This window comes from Amphiprion ocellaris, chromosome 8 (genome assembly GCF_022539595.1).
Source record: "Amphiprion ocellaris isolate individual 3 ecotype Okinawa chromosome 8, ASM2253959v1, whole genome shotgun sequence".
Taxonomy (NCBI): Eukaryota; Metazoa; Chordata; class Actinopteri; family Pomacentridae; genus Amphiprion; species Amphiprion ocellaris.
The window spans coordinates 25,077,390-25,095,289 of NC_072773.1; the positions used below are offsets into that span (position 1 = coordinate 25,077,390).

At 42.9% G+C, this 17,900-nt stretch overlaps 1 protein-coding gene across 1 annotated transcript in view; it reads right to left on the reverse strand.

Annotated features, from left to right (window-relative positions):
- zmp:0000000926 (ataxin-1-like) overlaps positions 1–4,341 on the reverse strand; it is a 21,988-nt gene extending 17,647 nt beyond the window's left edge. Inside the window, exon 1 of the mRNA XM_023299279.3 lies at positions 3,878–4,341. The gene's annotated coding sequence lies outside the window, so the exon portion shown is untranslated. The remainder of the gene's footprint in view (positions 1–3,877) is intronic.
- Positions 4,342–17,900: the final 13,559 nt, after the last annotated feature.

Genomic DNA, 17,900 nt, shown 5'->3' on the forward strand with positions numbered 1-17,900 from the left:
CTGTCAGTAAGAGGGAGCAGATTTACTTGCAAAGGCTCCAGCAGGCAGAAAAGTCAGGCCTGGCTGAAAAACTGTGGGTGTAAGTGGTGGGTGGCAGGGTTGAAAGGCCACTGACCCCTATTGTAGATGAAGTGTGGAGGAGGAGGAGAACATACTGCTTGATCATACACAAGGGTTACAAGTCAAGGCCAAGGAAAACGATCTGTTCGAACACAAAGAGCAAAGCACAGCCGGATTACTGGCAGATTGGATACGCATGTTTGCACATGACCACACACACACACACACACACACACACACTCACTTACGAGCGTGTCTGCACTTCACACAGACAGTGAATGTATTTGAATACAAAAGCATCCTATAAAATACCAGCTCCTACACCTCCCTCTCATAGGACACTTAGACCGACAGGTGTGTCTGTCACCTTAAAGTAGTCTGGCACGGTGTCAACTGTATTCAAGCACCTGTCTCTGTTTGGGATTATTCACCACACTGCTGGCTCCTCTACTGAGCTCCCAGGCCAATTCTCATACCATTCCAATTGGGAGAGTGCTGATCTGCGAACAGAGGCCCTGCAAGTCTCTTTGACTGATTCAAAAATCCATAATTCTGATTTATGACCTGAATATATCTAAAAAAAGAAATCTATGCAGTGTCATGTACTGTTTCTTAATTTATTGAGAAAGGTTAATAGTGAATATGAAACCCAGTATGCCCGGAGTGACACAGCAGATATATACATATTTATTGAGTTTCCAGTTCACAGAATAAATAAAATAAAATCAATAGACTAAAACATTTCAGTATACTGTTTCAACTAAATGCGGTAAAGTTTAGGCTCATATTAGGGCAGCACAGTTTTTAGAATATGTGTCTGCGCAACAAGAAACATGGGGTTTTGACTCACTTTCTGTTGTGGGAGAGGATGACATGCAAGACAGGCAAAGACATGCTAGTCTGATTTTGCCCATAGGTGTGACTTTGAGTGACAATGAGAGTGATTATCTGTCACACATTCTACAATGAAGCAGCGAGCGCCTCCCCGCTGTCTAATTCCCTGAAAAGGCCCAAAACGTGACAGAAAATGACTGCACGGCTGAGGTTACGTGGGGTTATGCAGGCTCAAATACCGGCTACACTTGAGTGCCCACGTAGGATTTCAGTCTGCGAAAGGAGAGGAATTTTCTCCGAGCGCCAGTATGGCATTCAGCCCTGGAATTGCACATGCATGAGCAAGATGCATGCACAAATTCATATCATCATGCAAATGTAGTCACTGCTTGAACGTACACTTCACTCTCTAAGTTTTCCCTTTCTGTGTCTTTCACTTTCAGTCTCCCCACCCCACCCACTCTCGGTCTTCCTCTCTGTCTTTCCCTCTCACTCATCTAGGTGGCTGTTTGAGAGCATACACTCAACGTGGGTGAGAGTGCTAGAGTAGAGTATATGACTGTTAACACAAGGTGCCGTGTGTGTGTGTGTGTGTGTGTGTGTGTGTGTGTGTGTGTCTGCCTGTCTGCGTGGTGCTGTAGGTGGAGAGGCACAGCAGGGCGTGAAGGAGCGCGGTGATAATGACAGGCCATGCATTATATAACATGCAGATTGCATAAGGAAAAGATTATTTTAGGTCCAGATATTGAGGATGTATAAGTATTTTTTTTACGTGGGCGTACAGCACCTCTAAGTGCACGGATGTGTGTTTGTGCTGAAATGTTCTGAAATGTGCTCATTTTCGTGGCTTCTTTCGAGGAGTGCGTGGGTGTAAGTAAACTAAAGTGTATTATGTGTTTGTAAGATGGGGGCACGAATGTTTTCAGATTTCTTTCATAGCTATCTGCATATCAAAACAAGTATGTGGGAATGTTGGCACATTTGTGAACGCTGTGCATAAGGGTGTCTTTATTACAAGCTCCCACTCATTATCACTTTTAGACTTCAGAGAGATCCACGTGAAAAGGGCTGAATCTCCTTGTCGGGTGAGAACCTCGCAACTTCCAGTTTTGATGATTTTCGTGTTGGAGCGTGTGTCGAAAGAACACGTGCTCCTCCGAGGACCACAAGCTTTATGACTCTCCCAGTCGCTCAGTCACAAGGTTGTGGTCCAACAGGATGCGTTGTTTGGAGTCACAGAAGTGAGGCAGCGCAGATACAGTCTCCGTGTGGCACTGCCTCGTCTGTGCGCCTCACTCCATGCATGAGCGTGCCCCTTTAAAAATAGACCTCTTAAAGGGCCAGCAGCCACTCAACCTTCTCCCACAAGAGGCCTGTTCTCCTCTTCAGGGTAACAGTACTCTAAGAAACATGGTATGGGAGAACATGCTGTGTTTCTCATTCAGCCCACAGAGACAAGTTGTGTTTCTGTTTCCCAAAAGACACAGAACCGTCCCTACGTTCAGTTTCGCTTCATATCATTCATAAGGGCACAAAGGAGTCTGACATAAAGTCCTGGGCTTTGTCCTGGTAAGTCACCACAAAACTCAAAATTAACACATGAGAGCTGGGATTTGAAGCCACCAGACTAATGCTAGAGCCCCACTTTGATGTGAACTCTCACCGATACACCAGAGAATCCCTGCTCCGACATACAAGTGACAAACGCAGCATTCAAAGCAGAAACACTTCTTAAGCGTGCTCTCAAAACAATCATTTGTACAGGCAGTCACGCAGTGACATACAGCTTCCTGCACACTCCAGCAGATCATCCTCATAATTGAAATAAGTGAATTAAGTCAGCAGGGACAAATGTTGTACGTCTCGCTTGAAAGACATCTATAGCTGAGAGCTGTTTGAACCTGTGAAACGGTCCTATATGGAGCATATGGGATATCACTGCAGCAGAAGGACAGTGCCTGCTGTAGCAGAAATAGAAATACAGAAATCATAATTGTGCACACTGCCATAATACGTCTCCGTCGAGAATAGTGAGAAATGAGGAGGGGATTAGAGTAACTGAACCACAAACACAGCTCGGTAGTCACAATAGAGGAAACAAATTTACAGTTCGACCAAGCAGAGTTATAAAGTAATAAATAAACATTTAAAGGGGACGTTAAAAGTTCTCCCCGTGAATGTTTTCCCCATCTTTCTTCTGCACTGGTTGAATAAGAAGTTGCAGACGCCTGATACACCTGCCCACTGGCACATCCTCCCTTTGATTACATGAGATCTTTCCAAGACTTGCCCCCAAACATCTGCACATCTTATCTTCTCCTCCTCACTCCTCATTCGGTGTCTTTCCAAATTTTTTTCCTTGACTGGACTAACCCCACCCCAACCAATCTCATACCCATCCCTCCCAATTTAAGCGGGCTCCTCGAGGGCCCCTGGTTATCTCTGGACCAGGGCTATTTAAGCCCACTGCTCTAATTCTGAAAGCCCTGATCTGCCATCAGGCTGAGTTATAAACCTCCACCTCACTCTCACTCTCTGTGTCTGTCTGTCTCAGTCTTTCTCACACAGTCCTTCTCTCTGGATCAGCCACACTCTCCCTCTTGTTCACACTCTCTCTGTTATTCTCTTCCACACACACAAATGCCCACACATATACGTGCTGACTTACATGAGTCTATACAACATGCCCATTCACACGCACACAGACACACACAGTCACACACACACAGATGCATGCACACACAGGTGCAGAAAAAATTCAAACATATTTCCCCCTATAATTAGCTCAGCTCGCCCTTAGAATGACATGTACCTACAGCAACTCCTAAACCTATTTCCTCAGAGCATTCAAATAGCACAGCCCAGTCTGTTTATCCCGTCACTGAAAGTTGCCAACACACCTGTGCTCCCTCTCTTCTACACACACACACACACACACACACACACGCACACGCTCACAGGAGGAAGTGGTGTGGTCACATACCTCGCCGGGTGCCTTTGCGTAGCAGGTATCACAGAGTTTACTCATTTAATCAGGCGGCAGCAGGCACGTAGGAATATCCAGTTTTGAGACTGCGAGTCTCTTCCTCCTCTCTACTGCTCAGCCTTCCCTCCCTTCATCCTATTCCTGCCTCTCCACCTTCTCACTCTCTAAACGCCTCTTTGCTCTCTCTCTCTCTCTCTCTCTGTATCTCCCTCAGTGCGCTCTCTGTCTCTCTCCCCAGCTTGCTTGATCTCTCCAACCCCCTCCCTCTCTCTCTCTCTCTCTCTCTCTCTCTCTCACTCACTCTCTCACTCTCTCTCTCTCCTTCTTTCTGACACACACCTTCTATCTCACTCATACAACTTCAATCTACACTCATCCCTTGCAGTAAGTCTCTCTGACACACAGTGACACTTGATAACTTTTTCTTTCCCCCACCTCCTGCCTAATATGCTCTCTGTGTCTCTCTTCCTCTCTCTCTCTCTGTCTCTCTCTTGCTGGGAGTGTATAATTAGACAGAGCTCAGTGGTAATACAGTCAGGCTCATTGTGGGAGCCTTAGCATTGCTGCTCATGTTTGGCTGACAGCCCAGCGGCTTCACTCATTAACCTCCCCGGAGCTGCAGAATGGACCAGCCCACAGCCGGTGCTATTTGCTGCAACACCTCAACCTCTTAGCCTCATCAGCCAATGGCAGCCCACGGAGGACGGTGGAAAAGGTGTGCTCGCTGGGCACACGGTGCCAGTAGGTGAGGGAGCTAAACATAATCACTAAAGAATTGACATGCTGTGGCAGGTGAGGTGTAATACCAGCTGGTCAGATCTGACACACTGAGGGTTTCATCATAGTCATAGCAAGTCAGTTCCCTTTTCTTTTTTTTTTTAAGCATAATCACTTGTTCATGATCAGCGTGTGGTGGCATCATGTGCTTTTCTTTCAAGCATGAAACCACAAAAGACCACTCATATCTTATTGTGAAACCGATGTGAAGTATAGGAATGTCCTGAGTAATGTAGCAGCAAGTCATATGCTGTCTTTACTGTACTGTGTGCCCCAGTTCCCATTGCAGATGACCTGGCATAAACCCTTGAGGGAGGCTTCCTTTATCTCACTGATGCAACTTTGTAGGATAAAGACTGGCAATTATTTAGAAATCAAATGCATTCTACTACATTCTAGTATTTTAATACGCATTTATCTGTGGTCACAGTCCCACCTGTTGGAATGATCTAATTTGTATTTTTACCTTTACAATTTCCATTTTCCATCCGTTTGTTTCATTTTAAAAAAAAACAAAACACTACCAGTCAAAAGTTTGAACACACCTTCTCATTCAATGCCTTTTATTTATTCGTATTATTTTCTACATTGTAGATTAACACAGAAGATTAACACTTTTTGTTCACAACATAATTCTATATGCATTCTTCTATTAATCTATAATGTATAAACTAATGAAATAAAAACCATTGCATGAGAAGGTCTGTCCAAACTTTTAACTGGTAGTGTATTTTTTTTTCTGTCGTGTTGTTTATAACCTGTGAATCCCAGGCATGGAAAATAAATAAATAAGCTATCAATCTACAGCATACAAAGTATTGTTTCTCTGTAGCACATGAGGCAGCTGCCCACAAACTCATAACTACCTTTATTTCTCATTTTTCTCCCTTTATTGGCTCCATTAAAAGCCGCTGACCGTAAATCAATATCACAGATTCATGGCAGAGTAAGCACTGAAGCCTTCTAAAACCGACTACAGCAGGATTATACTATTCATCCAAACTCAGTGGCACCCCTGAGACAATATCAGGCCCTCAAAGGTAGAAAAAATTTAAAAAAGGAGCAGTTTATTAGTCAGGAAAAGCTGTTTAAACACAACAGTTTAATGTTCAAGAGCCTCTAAACAGGTACAACCGTCTCTAAGCAGCAAACTTTAAAAACATCATCAAGTTTGATTAAGTACGTCTGAAAATACAGATAAGATAAACCGTTTCATCAAAACACGTTTACAGTCACATCGGTGCATTATAACCTCTATAGATAATGTACTTTTTTTGATAACAGTAAGATATATTCCCAAGCTGTTACTTCCACCTTTAGATTTTTGAGTACTATCCAGTGCAAACTTTGAATATCTGTCGATACTTTAAATATTTGTATATTTTTGTTCTGTCAACTGAGCATTTCCACAGAACATAAAAAAATGAATATCTAAGTTATTTCAGCTAAAGGTCATCAGTGATTTCATGTCGAGCAAGCATTATCTTTTGAAAGTTTCTGTTTGACTGGAGCCCAGGAGTAGGAGGGAGATTGTGATCAAACAAGCAGAGAGAGTGGGAGGGTGTGACTACAGCACTAATCGAGAGATCACATGGTGGTGTGTGTGTGTGTGTGTGTGTGTGTGTGTGTGTGTGTGTGTGTGTGTGTGTGTGTTCATATTTGTGCAGGAATCTTTTGCTCTTGTGATCATTAGGCACCGCGCCGGCCAAACGTCTTAGTATCATTTCCTCTCTCCTTCTCTCTCTCCCAATCTCACTTCTGCATTCGTGCTACAACATCCCATAAACACTGATGTAAATAGAACCGGGGGGGGGGGGGGGGGGGGGGATGAAAGAAAAAAATTAATGTTATTGCTGAGAAAACTTCCAACATTCAAAGATGAGGGTTATGATAAAATAACCCCCCCCCCCTTCTTTTTTTAAACTTGAACTTAGAACAAATTCAAACATTATTTTCTTCTTGACTCGGTTTGGTAACGAAAATCACTTCATCAGCACAGAAACATGCATTGTTATAAGCTTGAAAGCAAATACCAGCAGAATTTGCAACTTCTGTAAGGTGCGGTACTATCAGTGATGTACAGTCATTGAGTATACGTGATGTAAGGTGTTCTGCAATGTGTAAAATGAATCAATTAAACTTTAAAATGCGTGGAGTACCAGTGCCAATAGATTGATCAGAGGCCGTCGCACAATCAAACACACTGTGACTAAGCCTATAACGCACAGCAGGTGCATCAGGGTCTAAGTAAGTACACATAAGTAAGTGTGTGGAGGGAAATTCAGCACCACATCATATTACTATTTCACAGAGCTCAAACGGCTGTAAAAGCTCATAAAAAAACTGTAAGCCATTGAGAAAAAAAAGTTTCAAAAGGCTTAGTGAGTGTGAGGCAGAACCATAAGCCAAACATGGGGGAATGTTTGACTGTAATTTGTGTAGAAAAATGGAATCAATCAACTGAGCAAAAAAAAAAAAAAAAAAGAACCATTCACATGGCAGCAAGATACAAACCTATGATTCCTGCCTACACACACAATCAGCAATGACAAAGCCAATGAGAGACAGTTTCACAACTCTGTTTGTTACGTGCTGCTGTATACTGTATGCATGTGTGTGCATGTATGTGCAAGGATTTGGATGAGCACACCCCACGAGTGTGTGTGTGTGTGTGTGTGTGTGTGTGTGTGTGAAAGTGACTCACCCCAGTGTCAGTTACTCCTCTACTAAAGTGTCCTTTCCTTTTTTACTTCACACCTCTCCACTTTGCTATTTTTGGGTCATGTTAGCAGAACTAATAGTATCCAGAAGATCACATACACACGTACACACACTCACTCACTCACTCACTCACACAAACATGCAAAACCCATTGGGAGTGTTTTGGAAGAGCGAGTGGAGACGTGCATCTTTTATGGTGCACTGGTACAATAGCAGATTCGGTGGAGCCGACAGAAATATCCAGGGTTACTCGCAAAGTGAAAAATATCGTATTGCATAAGATGGTGAAAGGACCTGACCACGTAAATGCAACAGTAGCTCTCTCCCACAAAGGCACGCACACACACGTTTTCCTCCATACACACACACACACACACACACACACACACACACACACACACACACACACACACACACACACACACAGTGATGTCCTAATAGTGTCCTGCAGGCAGGCGGGCAGAGGCGGGCCGGGATAGAGAAACTGGAGCTGAGGCAGAGTGCTGACTCAGGGAACAAGCCAGTGAGAGAGAGAGTGTGTGTGTGTGTGTGTGTGTGTGTGTGTGTGTGTAGGTGTGTGTGTGTGTGTGTGTGACAGAGAGAGAGAGAGAGAGAGGACATTGTGCTTCACTGAGGCCTCTCGACTTGCGTGTGCAAAGCAGAATGTCCCGACTACCACTCTGCTCACTTTAAATTGTTTTACCCAGCACTTTGAGGTTAGGGCCAGAGAAGCTGCCTGCTGCCGTGACAACGGAACCAAAAACCTAAGTCTTACTCTTGTAAGAATTCCATTGAGAAAAAAGGAGAAGTAAAAAGAAGAAGTCTGTCTTAGTCTTTGTCCTTTTCAGTTGTATTTCACTCCTGGTTTGCTCCTCTGAGAAAATGTTTGGCCCGTGCATTTTCCATTGCTAAATGTCAACTTCAAGGATAATTTGGTTTAAGTCGGATTATCATTCATTTGTTTTACCTATCATTTTATAGGTTATGGTAACATGGGACTAAACAAGTTAACTAATACAATGACACTGCTAAAAAACACAAACACACACATCAAATAAGACAAGAAACAGAAGCAATCAGACACACTGTAAAAATTAAACTTTTTGAACAGTTGTTAGCTCTTTGTTTTACAGATGATAACTAACATCCCAGGACAGAAGCTTTAATTAGCTGGAGAAAAACAGGCGAAACTTATATATAATGTCCACATCAAAAATCTGTATTTTTACAAATAGTGAGTCATTCTTTTGCCATGTTTGATCCTAAAATTACACTTTTTTCTGTATTTAAATCAGGTAAAACATGTTATTATCTCACAGGTATTTGCCGTTATTTTCACAGTTTTTATGCTTTTTGAAATATCACAGTATCCTGCCATTTTGTAAAACATTTTTTTCCAGTGTCATTGCTGCCAGATTTTTTTTTACAGCGCAAATTCTACCCAACCCAAATGTAAAAGAAAAAGACAAAAACCAAGTTAAACACTCAAATTACTGCTCTGCAAAAAAGAATATTTTCATTGTGAATTTTTTTTATACCTATTATTCATTCATTGCAATATCCAAAAACAGCAAAAACAAAATCACTATTGTAATTTCACAAAACTCAGGGTGACATGTTCAAGGGCCCTGTTTAGTTTTCAGTTGACTATCATGTATGAATAATGACTCATGCCACTCACTGCCATAGCAACATTTCCGTCTTCGAACAATTCGGTAATTACTTTAATGTTATTATCATGAACAGAGCTGATAAAGCAAACTGTGAAAATACAGCCTAAATTGTCATCAACCAGAATCATCATCAGTTCTTCTTTTTGGCAACATTTGAAGCGGCACATGTCCGGATATGTGTGAGGGATGCGAGTGTAATGTGTTGTATATAGACTGTGTTCTAAAGACAAGTGCGGCGAGTCAGCAACATCCAGGTGGTTTTGGTTTACCCTCACATTTCACTCCCCCCGTTGCTCTCTCTTTCCTCTCTCCTTTACTCACCCCCTTGTTGTCTCCCTCTGTCTTTCCTGCTTCATTATTTGTCCTTTCTCTCCGGCTAAAAATACTTGCCGCCCTGTCACTATAACAGATCACCTCAGAGGAAATTTTCAGCCGGCAGTGGACGGTGTTTGATACGGCAGCGACACACCACCACTCCACCCACCCACACACACACACACACACACACATACACACACACACACACACACACCTGCCATGAGCCTTGGATCATAATGGTGTCAGTGGATTAGTGTTTGCCACCGTGGGCTGATATATAAAGTGTGTTTGTGTGCGTGTTAGACAAACAGGTGCAGTAACCTCATGAGGCTGGCTGAGCTGTTGGAGGGTTGACAATCTAGGTGCAATACTTACATTAGGTCACAGCAGTTGGAAAGCTGGAATAGCAAATACTATCTCACTTACACACACGCAGGCGGGGTTGCACCTGCGCTATATTGTTCAAAATAACAGGAATATATTGTGTGAGAGGAAAATACAGAGCGGGAGCGATGCAGACAAAGAAAATATGTGTGAGCAAATGTCCACAAGGGTACGTGTGAAAATGGGATTTTAAGCAGGAGAGAGGAAGAGAAGGAGAAGAGTGTGAAAACAAGTGGGGCTGACGGGCCACTCCTGTGACTCGTAAGAAAATTAAATAAACAACAACTTCTCACTCCTGCTTTCACACTCGATGTGCAACTCAGCCGAGTCTGTCGGAGACGGCGTAAGGTGTCACTGTTCAGCGCTCAGGAGAATTTTCCTTCTTGTTATCTGTTCCCATGGCAACTGTGCGGTGACCTGCGTTGACCCCTGACTATTGTAGAGGGATGGAGGTGAAGTTGTCATTTGGCACATGTCAGCGGATGGATATTAGCGCTTTCATCATTTCTTGCGGGTCACTGTGGTGAAGTCGGTAATCAGCCTTGATGATGAAGATGCACTGATTCTCTGTGTGGATAAAATGGTCAGAGTGCTGCTCTGTACCATTAATAACGTGTCTGCAAATGTGGTCAGTTTATGAAATTGCTTTTAATACTTTGATGTTGTCATTGCATTTGAGACACATGATGTTTCTTTTCTTGCATTCAGGACTACCCTTTCCTTTTTTATTTTTTTCTTCCTGTCTATCTCTGTAGTGTGTGTGTGTGTGTGTGTGTGTGTGTGTGTGTGTGTGTGTGTGTGTGTGTGTCTGTGTAAAAGCATGCACCACAGCCCTGCTACCTGTATTTCAACAGGTCCTGTTGTCTCATTATCAGAGTGACATTTGTGCAGTCCTGTGGAGCCATCTGGATGCGTCCCACACACATGTGAGAGAAACCAGCCTGGGTTTGGATCTGACTCACATCAAACAGCCTCCCTGCCCACACACACACACATACTCACACACACACACACACACAAACACGGGCACACAAACACACACACACACACACACACACACACTGGGACACAAACACCAAATACAGACGGCACAAACAGAGCGGCATCCAGAAGCTAATATCTGACATTTAACGAATAGTGCGGTGACAGAGAGACGTTTCACACGTAGGACTTTCCAATCACAACAATGGAAGCTCTCTGAAAACAGCTGCATGTGAATCTGTGGAGAAAACATCGAAAGTGACCTCTCCTTAAAATCAGTCTCAGTGGTGCGTTCTTTTAACTGTGTGTGCAAGTGTGTATCAAAGGGACAGCCCCATCGTGAATATAAATGTTTATCAAAGTTCTACAAGTTGGAGTTGTGAAACTGTCTTTGGCTAAATGGCACAGATGAAGATGAACATCAGCTAGAGGTAATGTGCTGCTTCATTGTCCAGGAAAGTCCCACAAAATTGCACATTATGATCAAAGCTATTGCTCAATTTCATTGAAACGAAATCACCAAATGCGAAAGATTATACTATCGATAGGAGCAAAGCATGAGTCAGAGGGTACAGTAGATGGTAACATTTCTACCAGTGAGGTACAACCAACAACGATCATTCTTAGCAACAAGAATGTTTTGTGTTAAAGCTTGTTAATTCCTAGAATCACCACTAAATTTATCTTAGGAAATCTGTTTGTGGTCTGGTATGTGTAACATATACTGTAGTTACTAAGCGTGATGAGAACAGGCAAAGGGCCTCTTGACTCAAACGTAGAGGAGGAGATGCAAGACTGTGAGTGTGATAATTCTAAAATGCTGCATCTGGACCAATTTTATATCCTGGTTTCGGAACAAGCTGTAGCCTACCGAGGGGACGATATGACTGTTGCTCGACATTTGTGAAAAGACCAAACGCAGTTTCGCTATGACTGTGTCAGTGCAGCGAGCCATAGAAAAACAGTGCACACACAAACACACAAAAGTCAACCGAGAGACTGTTAAATAGGCATATAGAGCTGTCCTCAAATACATGCTATTGGTGTGGTGTGAAAAGTGCATGTACACTTGTCTCTGCGCAGAATCCAGAGTGCATTACCTGAGTAGCTGTGTGCATGCAGGTTGCAGAACGCCACTGTGATGTTCAGTGACATGCTAAAGCTCTGCTGCATGTAAGGTAGGCCTCTCTCGATCCCCTACATCTCTCTCTCTCTTTCCCTCCTACCTTCTCTCATCTATAATTGATTGCTCCCACTGTACCAACTTCATTTGCTGGCTGTGAATAATGAATGAGACACGGAGTGGAGGCGCTTTTTCCTCTCCGCTGGTTTGATACCCGATTAGCCGTTTACAGTGTATGTGTGCTATCCGTGACCAGATCTGGGGTTCTCAACGTGTACCACAAAGTGAAGAGATGCTGCCAAGAAGGCTTCTCTGCCTCAGGGAGATATAGCATGACAGCATGAAATAAACAAAAAGAATTATTCCCACTGATTAGCATTATTTGAGACCGGCATCATGTATGACCAAGCAACAGGCGTGTGGTAAGGTGACAAGCATGTTGATTTCATACATGACTGAGGCTTGGAAACAGCGAAACTGTTCAGTTGTTGTATGGAAATGAACCCTGTGACTTATAGCGAATGCATAATTCCCATTATAACAATCTCACACTGTGTAAGCATCTTCACACACGCATGTACTACATACTGTACCTTGGACACATTCACACACTTTCAAATGCACATGCGAACCCGCAAGCACAGAGACAAACTGTTCTCTGGCGCAGCGAAATGTGCTCTTTTGAGGTGCATGCCATGTGATGCACACTCTGCTTACCTCCTCTACACAGCTCAATGGACTTTCAAGCTGTGTCCAACACACACACACACACACACACACACACACACACGCTCACACTCAACCAGGATTATTAATAGCGTGTTTCGGTGCCACAATCCACCAGAGAATTTCAAACGAAGCAATTCAGAACTCAGGGGCCAAAGATGACACTACTGTTTTTTTTTTTTTTTAAATGGGTGAAGTTACATCAACCAGAGGCTCCGATGGCACGTTGCACTAGCTGGAGGAGCTGACATGAGTGGCATGCCCCGGACCTTCCTCTCCTACTATCCCAGGCCCACGCGCTTATCCTCATTCATGAAAAACAAAAAACCCACAAGAGCTTTGCTGACACAGGCGTGGACACAGAAACAGAGCCACATTGTTAACAGACTGCCGTTGGATAAAGTTGTAACGGACAGAAGGGGCTCGGTGTGGGCACCAGAGGGCTGACGACACAGCAGCTGTTCGACTTTCTGCAACCTGATGGAGCGGGTGCGTGTTTGTGTTCGGAAGAGCGGCGATGATGATAGTGATGGTGGCATGGAGATAGTGAGGATGTGGAGGAGGTAGACAGCAGTGAAGAGCAGGTGGAGGCTGAGAATCAGGATATCTGTGGTGATGTCATCTCCAGCAACATCTTAAGTATCATGTCTGAAAAACAAGAACCTCCTCATCTATCCGTTTGCAAGCCACTCATCCCTCTGTCATCTCCTCTCTTTCCGTCAGTCTGTCTGCTCCTGTGGCCACACATCTACACACTGAAAGACACAACCCTTTCCTGGGTTGTCTGAGTTTGAAAAAGTCTTGATCTGCAGAGGTAGATACACAGAGGCACAGTTATAAAGAGAGACGGAGGAAGGATTGTGAGAGAAAAGACTAAGAACACAAGAGAGCCGAGAATGCGTGAGAATGAGAGATGTACTGTAGGGAGCTGGAGGGAGACGGAGAGAGAGAAAGCGAGAGAGAGACGAAGGGAGAATAGATGAGCATGAGAGTGTGTGAGAGAGATAAATAGAGACAGAGCAACCAGGAGGAGGGGGAGAGTGTAAACAGCAGAAGGTTCACTGGGTTCAGTGTGCAGTAGAGGAGCTGAAAGATGGGCGTCAGAACTCGAAGCCCAGGGGGCTGGATAGTGGTGCGTGACTCACATACTCATGCATACATTCACACATTCACACACATGCACATGCTCGCAGACAAGCACGGCGCAATGACAAACATCCAAATGCTATTTTATTTCCAAACATGATCTATTACACACACAAACTCCTGGGAGACAATCTGACACATAAATAATGAAGTCATTTGAAATATGTGACATATTGACACCTATATTCGGTTGTCATTATGTTACATCCCCACTGTATTAGCAGTAGTATAGTGCATCAATAAATATATCGACATACTATAGCCAGTAGTAGAATATGTCTGTAATTTTATTTAGATATTTTCAGAATTTGTATGGCAGCAATCAGAGTTCATACAGGCAATCTGAGCTTGTCAGCTATGTATAACATTATCGCCTCCTACAATAGTCTATAGTGCAGTTTCTGTTGTGTTGATTCACAAAATACATACTATCACACAAACATGATCTGACATTTCCACAGACAAGAAATGCAAAATACAGCTGGCCTTTATATTCATAGGTCGTTTTTCTGTGTGGTTTGATTTTCTATCTGGCATTGACTAATGTCCACAAGAAAATACTAAGTTCACTGCTGTGTATCGGTGGCAAGGCTCAGCATGACGAGTCAAACCGATACTGTCAGTCACCCAGTCCAAGTCTCCGATTTTTCTCCACATGAGTCACTGGATCTCGTTTAGACACTGAAAAACAACTGCCCACCCTTTGCAAAACTGACATCACAAATCATCACGTTAACCTAAAGTCGATGCCTCAAAGCGCGCACTTTCCCAGCTCCTCCACAGAGACGCACGACACAATCAAAGAACAGTGACTATTTTAAATTCACACTTAGCTGAGTGAACTACGGGACTATATATGCAATATATCCATAGCAGGCTTTTCACATCATACCCAGCTTACTGCTGTCTGAAAGTTTTAATGACATAACAGGTAAATATACTGTAACTGCCAGATCCCCTGCTGGCAAGGACAAACAGAGTATTGAGTGCTTTCAAAGAAGCTGTCACTCACTTTATTGCATTCTTTACAAAGTCTGGCGACAAAACTCTGTTTCACACAAAAGGTTGTGCATCTCACAGCTGAAACGAGCACAATCCTAACAACTTTCCAGTCTCACAATGGCTAATTAACACCTTGACAGAGACGTGTGCTCCTTTCTCTGAGAACAAAAGCATTTCTACTGTCGCTTCTCTGTCCTGCCACATTTAGCAAACAGCACCTAGATACTGTCTAACAGGGAGGCTCAGAGGCACAAGTAGGAACACTTGCAGGCAGGTGTGCACGTTCGTGCGTGTGGCACTTGGATGTCTGTTGCCATGGTGACCCCCAGAATATCCCCACACAGCACAATGTGATATTTTTAATAAAGTTTGAGGGCTTTGACTTCACTGTCTGGTTTGGCTGTGAATATGTGAAGTGAAGATGTGAACTTTTTTTTTTTTTCTTTTGGTCTGTTGCTGAGGCTTAACTGTGTTCTGCTCACCTGAGACCGTCTAGCAGCTTATGTCAGCAAGCTTACTGTGTATTGATCCACCAAAGTGTAACGTGAATGCAAAGGGACTACTAACTAGTGACCATGACAGTGTGGACGTGAATACACGTGTTTGTGACTCGGTCTGTGTGTGTGCATGCACAAAATGTGTATATTTACCACAGTATGACTCACAAACCACATCAGAGACTATGCTGCAGAAAACTGAGACAACACAGTTTCAAAGAGGAAGCCAGCACTGATAAAGCTGAGAGAGCAACAGGCGCAACACACACACACACACACACACACACACACACACACACACACACACACACACACACACACACACACACACACACACACACACACACACACACACACAGACGCATACACGCTCATCCACATGCACACAAAAACACTTTGAGCAGAGACTGGAAATCCCCTTTTGTTCACCTGAATGAATTAAACCTGGGAGTATCTGAAACCTGAAATACAAATTTGAAATGTGATCATGACTCTCTTTCATTCCCCAGAGACACATCTATTCTAAGAGCTAAACGCTCATTTTATTATTGGTAGGGATGACCACATATCTGACAATAAAACATTAGAACGTTTCCTCATATGGATTTTCAGTATCAATAATTATTCTTCACAAATAAAAGTGGCAAAGTCCGTTCTGAGTTGCCCTGAAATGTTTTTATGCAGCGATCATTGAGCCTTTAACTGCACACAGGTTCTCCTGAAGCCTGGGCTACACTGTAATACACAATCTTCACCAGCAGATGCCAATATTGACTCATGAATGAGGTAAAGGAAGGCACTGAGATTTCCTGTAATGTACTGTACGTTGGATTACATCTTAGCATGTGTGCTGACAGGGAAAATCTTTTCCTGTTGTTGAACCCGAGTGTCAGACTCCAAAAAGACGTGACTGACTTGGAGTTCTTTCAGGTACACATTATGATGCAAATCAGATATCCAAATAGAATGTGAAGTTGTGATAGTGGGAGAGCATATTAAGAGTTCACAGATGACCACAGCAACAGTATGGTGCAGAAAAGGCCATTGATCATGTCTTATTATCCTCCTCCATCTCTTTTCGTGGTCTGCAATGAGTTTTCCATGGCATTAGCGGTTGGGCTGGAACGGCCTCTTCCAGCAGAAGTGTGATGTAATTGCCTGTTAGAAGCCTCTTATTAGGGAAGGGGGAGTCAGAACCTGCAAGAGTCCGTGATGCTAAGTGCCTATTAACCCTGCATATGTGACACTGTTACTGTGTGTGTTTGCAGGCATGTGTTTGTGTTCGAATTCAGAAGCCGCTTCAACAAAGGGTCACTAAAAGAATCTGATTTGATAGCAAATAGTAAAGAATTGGCATAATTCTCTTCATTTCATTGTCCAAATGATATGCAAACAAGTAAGAAACGGTGAACCTGTACAAATGATTACGGGTGGAAACAGAGGCACCTTCTGCTGCTATTAATGCATAATTAATGGACTTGCTTTCTAGATATTACGAAGTTATTAATAAAGCCTGATGGGTTTCTCACCTTTCAGTTAGTCATTAAGTCTATAGATGTAAATGTTAAAACGTGTTGTGGATTCTCTGCTGCATTTTACCAGAAGGCCAAACTGTCCATTAGACATAACCTCCTGATGAAATAAAGAGTTTGCTAAAAAGACAAAGCGATGCAGGTGGAGAATTTATATCAGCTAAATGGATTTCCCACAACCTGGCATCTCCTACATATTTATGGCTTAGTATTAACTGCCAAATAACGAGAAAGTCATTTGTAACCAAATAGGAATCTCAATTATTTTACAGATCAATTGGTTTACTCATCAAAGAGAATATGAGTCAGCCAGTGGAGAGATTTGTGTAATGCTGTCGATGGCTCAGCAGAAGCTGTGACAAATCTGAGAAAATAACCCGTCATGATTATCTCTGTTTGAATATGTAGAATATCAATATTTGGTGGAATGCCTGCTTTGCAAACTGTAGACATTGAGTCTAAAAAAAAAGTAGGTGTTTTTAATGCAGAGATGGTGCAATATAAATACCCTTTCTGGCTGAATTATGTGAAGCATCCAACATTTTAGCACAACTAGAAGGTTATATGGATGGCAATGTTGCTGCAGTCCGTCCAGACAAAAATGTCTCTGCAATATTTGGATAGACTGACATGAAATTTGTCACAGACATTTATGTCCCTTTGGTGATGCCGACTTCACCTCTAGCATGACAGTTTTGCTTTGGATTCAACTGTCTTGACTATTGTTCCTTGGATTGCTGTAAAATTTGCCACAGATCTCTAATCTCCTTACACACATTGCACAAACAGTATTACATGAAAGCATTCTGTGAGGGTCATTTTAGTGTAAACCTTCACCTTAAGCCTTCAAATCTTATCAATGAAGCATTTCTTTCTAAAATTGCCAGCAGCACAGTAATTAAAAGCTCCAAATTTGCAACTGAAATCCCAGTGACTTGCTGAAAATGAACAACTCATGTTTCTTGAAAAGCTGGTGTCTTTTCAATTGGGAGTCAATTAGGAATTTCTTTGGAGGCAGCAGCTTGCAGCTTTTGTTGGCACTGCACTTTAGCATACAGCCATGGTTGTTGCTGCAAGCTGCAAACACAGAACCTCAGCTATCTCACTGCAGTGTTGACATATTTGGCAACTTTCTGCTGA